At 43.0% G+C, this 5,350-nt stretch overlaps 1 protein-coding gene and 1 long non-coding RNA gene across 2 annotated transcripts in view; both read right to left on the bottom strand.

The window, feature by feature from the left end:
* LRRTM4 (leucine rich repeat transmembrane neuronal 4) overlaps positions 1-5,350 on the bottom strand; it is a 685,676-nt gene that overhangs the window by 542,483 nt on the left and 137,843 nt on the right. The gene's annotated exons all lie outside the window — the stretch shown is intronic.
* The window catches only part of LOC107181959, a 21,311-nt gene that overhangs the window by 7,855 nt on the left and 8,106 nt on the right, over positions 1-5,350 (bottom strand). The window lies entirely within an intron of this gene.

The following is a 5,350-nucleotide window of genomic DNA, read 5'->3' on the forward strand; positions in this document are numbered from 1 at the left end:
GGGAAGGTTGTCCCTTAGCCGAAACTGCACCCTCTCCAATCTGGGACCCCTTGGGGGATGTTCAACTGCCAGCAGATGCCCCTGTGGGATTGGGCCTAAATCGGCAGTTGGACATCCCTCTTCCAATCCAGGACTGCTGACTGCTAACTGCTCACCTACTTGCATGCCCGATTGCCCCTAACCACTCTGGTGGCTGGCCTGCTCGCCCCCAACTGCTCCCCCCTGCCGGCCAGCTTACCCCCAGATGCCCTCCCCTGCCAACCTGATGACCCCCAATTGCCCTCCCTGGCCAGCCTCATGGCCCCCAACTGCTCTCCCTGGCCAGAGGCCCTCCGCTGCCAGGTGCAGAATGCTTGCCTAGTTTCTGGGGCAATGAGGCTGGGCGGGGCTGAGAGGACTGGGCGCCACCATCTTGTGGCTATGGGTGCTGCCATCTTTGTGGTCAATTTGCACATTCCTTCTTTATTAGATAGGATGGTACTGCTAACTGAGTTAATAAATCCCCACTTATCCCATCACCCCACAAGCAAAATTAATTCTCTGCTTGAACAATTAATTTCTCTATATCAGACATTCGAAACGGTGACAGCAATACAGAAGGAGTCTGAACAACCTGAAAATAAATCTGAGAATTTATTGAAAATTAGAAATAAGGACCTTCCTTCCTTCTTTTCTTCACTACTGCTACCTTCCTTTTTACTTCACCTCTCTCCCCCTCCTTTTATTATTATTTGATATCTCCTGATGTATTCCAGACACTGTTATGGGTTTTGTGAATGTAACAGGAAGTCTTTATGGTAATCATTAGGACAGGCAGATGATGCAATGACTATGGTGGTGCTACCATTACACCTGGAGCTCAGAGGGGCCTCCGACTTGAGTCCTGGGCTTTAGAGGACTTGTTATATCACAAACACATGCATGACATGCATTAAAGACCACAGCTTTCTTATCACCCAGAATCTAGCATTTGGGTCCAGTTGAGTATAACAATCCTAAACATCTACTTTCATGATAACACTTTTCAGACCTCAAAGAAACACTGCTTCACATGTTTACCCTATTCCTTTCAAACCAAAGGCAACTAACTATGTGAACATTGTAAAAATTTGTGGGTTGTGCAGCATTGGAATATGAGAAATTCTTTGGATGTGGTGGAGAGAACTGAGCTGTGGATGGTCTTAGGTAAGAGAACGTGCACATGTATTTACCTTCACAAACAGTATGAAGGCAATAGCTTCTTGCATAGTGAAATAGCATTTCCCAGAATTGTGTAACATCCATTTTTTCCACATTATTCCATTTTGTACTTTCAGAGGTACTCATAAATTAGTGCAATTTTCATATTGCAGTTGAGAACAATTTTGCAGTATGAAATAAGCCATATCACTGGTAAATTATTATATACGAAGGATTAGGCATAATATGTGTGCAGCATGATTCTCATTCCTAACATTGTCAACCAGAATGTTCTTTATATTCTAGAAAGCTAAAATTGTGAATAGCTTTGTTACTCTAAAAATGTTATAAATTTGACTTCAGTTTTCAAAAGGCTACATAAAATTATCTTGATGTAAACATTATTTAATGTTTTAATTTACACTAATTAAGATTAAAAAGCAAAACAAATTCTAATTTTGAATAATGTAGAAGAAAATAGGTTGTGAGAAGTTAATATTTTAATTTTAACATTTTATTTATATTTTTAGTAAAGGATATCTAATTCTACCACATGGTAAACAAACCATACTTTAATTTGTAATCCTTTTGTACTTTGAGACTGTATAAAAAGATTATTAGAGAAATAGGAAATTTAAAAGGGTGACATTGAGAAGGTAAAAACTGAAAACAAAAGGAAATATATAATCTTCATAGAGACTGATACAGCCTGAAAGAGTGAAACGGAGAATATTTTTATGGGACATGACCCACTTAAAACTTGTAATCAGAATATTGCAAATGCTTTATTAATTAATATTTAATTACTTAACTACTGATCAAAACAGTGAAACCAAGAAAAATATTATTCTCATGAAATCCATTGCTTCAATAGGTCAGATGAAAACTTTATAACTTTATATGCTTTCCTCGTTGAAGATTTAATTGCCCACAGAAACAATGGAAATTTATCTGTGCTTCTATTTACATATATTTGCTAATGTATGCATAAAATGACTCTGGAAGGTCACTGGGAGACCTCTGACTATTGTTATCTTCTGGAAGGGAAGTTCGTGACTGAATGGGTGGAACTGGTGTTGAATATTGTGTACACGTTACATATTTTAAAAGTCAGTTGTTTTTAAATCAAACATTTTTAAAGAGTCCTTGATTTAAAGTAAGGAAATTCTTTTTCAGTCATGCTAGCGTGTTCACTTCTGTCTTTAATGCATATAAAAACAAGATACTATAGCCATAATTTTATATAGTATTTAAACAAATAAGATGTCATTTACTGGGCGTGTCAAGGACTGTGCTGCCAACGAAAAAACAAAGATGAGCAAAACATGAACTGAGAGCCTTGCTTTAGTTTGACTACTATACCCTCTCAAAAACACTCTCATTTTAGCCTGGCCGTGTTGCTCAGTGGTTGAGCATCAACCTATGAACCAGGAGGTCATGATTTGATTCCTGGGTGCATGCCCTGGTTGTGGGCTCAATCCCCAGTGGGGGGTATGCAGAAGGCTACTCATCGGTGATTATATCTCATCATTAATCTCTCTCTCTCTCTCTCTCTCTCTCTCTCTTTCTTTCTCTCTCTCTCTATCTCTCTCTCTCCTGTCCTCTCTGAAATCAATGAAAATACATTTAAAAAGATACTCTCATTTCATTTTACCTGCTGCCTTGACATATTATTAAACTAAAGATCTCTTTCTGCCGAACCAGTTTGGCTCTGTGGATAGAGCATTGGCCTGTGGACTGAAGGGTCCCAGGTTCAATTCCGGTCAAGGGCATGTACCTTGGTTGCGAGCACATCCCCAGTGGGGGGCATGCAGGAAGCAGCTGATGGATCTTTTTCTCTCATCAATGTTTTTAACTCTCTATCCCTTCCCCTTCCTCTCTGAAAAATCAATAAAATATTTTTTTTTTAAAAAAAGATCTCTTTCTTCATCAACCCACTTTAAAACTGTTTCAAACAATATGTATTAAAGTTTAAAAAGGTCAGTCCCTTCCTTCCCAGAGCAGAGTCTACAGGGGGCCTGTAGAAGTGAAAAAGACAATTGCAATATCCTATATAATAAAAGCCTAATACGCAAATCGTCCCCTCAACCTGGAGTTCAACCAGGAGTTCGACCGCTTGCTATGACATGCACTGACCACCAGGGGGTGGCACGGAGCATGGCAGGTGTCCGGTACCCAGCTCTGGCTGTGAGCAGCAGTGGAGGCGCTGATAGCCCTAATGGGTCCCCATGAGAGTTGGACCGCGGCGGGATGGTGGAGCAGGTGAGCAAGTGGTGCCAGGCCAAGGTGGGGGTGAGGGAGGACAGATTGTCCTGCAGATGGTGACCAGCAGGGCCTGGTAGCCTACATCAGGGCCGGGACCTGGGCTGGGACAGTGAACTGGGTCGGTGGCAGCGACCACCTTCCCGTGGCGTCCAGGCTGGGGGCTGTGACCTCTCGCCAGCTACCTGGGAGTGGGGGTGATGGGGACGGAGGTGGGGTGAGAATGCGGGGTTTCCGCCAAGCTCACTCTCACTCCCCTGGCTACCCTTCCCCGGGATGCCAGGGCTCACACGCCAGAGAAGCCTCCCGTGTTCAGGTGCCAGGCACCCATGAGGAGCCCACCCTGCACCAGTGCAGCCTCTGCCAGGTGAGCTGGGCCACAGCTGCCGGGACTGCAGGGGCCGGTCGGGCTCCCCGTGGGTTCGCGCAGGAGCAGGTCTGCAAGGCCGGCCTGGAGAGAGCGTGCTGCCTGCCGGGCTTTCATGTGGTGCTGCTGTGTAGCCAAGAGGCCCATGCTGCACCCTGGCCCATGGTGTCTGGCCAGGCTCACCACATCTCCACTTGGGACTGGGACACTGTGACTCAGGTGGAGGGGTGCGCACAGGGGCCCAAAGGCCCAGGAGCTGCCCAGGGCCCAGAGGTCAGCTGAAACCTTCCCTTCCATGCCAGACGCTCATGTTTCAATCGCCGGCCAGGCATAGGGACCACACCCATGCACGGATTTCATGCACCAGGCCTCTAGTTATTTGATAATTATAAGAATTGCTAAAACTGAAACACTATGAGGTAACTTAAGAGAAAACGTGCATAACTAACTCAGCCTGGTGAGCAGGAGTTAGTGAGGGGAGAAATCTCTCCATCCAGAGCAAGCATCTCAAACTCAAAGGCAAACACGGGCCAAATAAACATGGTTTAAGTTTCTGTGGGCCACAATAAAACAAAAGCTTCAATTTTCATAGAGACATAGGTTTATTTTGATAGAGACATGCTGAATACAAAGGGCTGAAATGAATGAGTAATCGTTAACATAAAATAGAACATTTTAATAAAATTTAATATTTTTTCTTGAACATTGACTTACCAGACACTGAATAACTGCACAAATTAATAAGTGTAAAACAAATAAACCTATTTTTCCTGTTTTCTGAAAGCAAAATATCCCATGTTACGCACACCAAACAAGTCAGTCCAAGACTAGTGACGTGGCAATCGGCTGCTAAATCATTCGCAGCTAGTATTAGTGGAGAGAAATGGTGCGCTTTTGTGTAAGGCACATAAGGGAAATGAATGCTACATGATTATAGTCATCAGTCATTATGAATGTTGTAGTTTGTTATTAATAATTATGTTTCATAAGATATTGTAAAAATTAAGTATGGAATTTTTATTAAAACGTTTCTTACATATTTTTATATTGGCTGGGTCTCAAAAATATCCGTTGTGGGCCACGAGTTTGACATGCTTGATCCAGAGGAATTAAGACATAATGAGGATTAATGGTTTGACTTGGTGGATAGAGTGTGTCAGCCTGCGGACTGATTCCAGTCAAGAGCACATGCCTAAGTGCCCATCAGCAGATGAGTGGATTAAAAAACTGTGGTACATCTACACAATGCAATACTACACTGAGGTAAAAAAGGAGTTCTTACCATTTGCAACAGCATGGAAGGAACTGGAGAGCATTATGCTAAGTGAAATAAACCAGTCAGAGAAAGATAAATATCACATGAACTCACTCATTTATGGAATGAGTGATGAACTGATGAACAAAAACAGATCCAGAGACAGAGAAGCATCGATCAGACCGTCAAACCTCAGAGGGAAGGTAGGGAAGGGTGGGGGTAAAGGGGAGAGATCAACCAAAGGACTTGTATGCATGCATATAAGCCTAACCCAGTGGTCGGCAAGC

Source organism: Myotis davidii, unplaced genomic scaffold (assembly GCF_000327345.1).
Source record: "Myotis davidii unplaced genomic scaffold, ASM32734v1 scaffold210, whole genome shotgun sequence".
NCBI classification, from domain to species: domain Eukaryota; kingdom Metazoa; phylum Chordata; class Mammalia; order Chiroptera; family Vespertilionidae; genus Myotis; species Myotis davidii.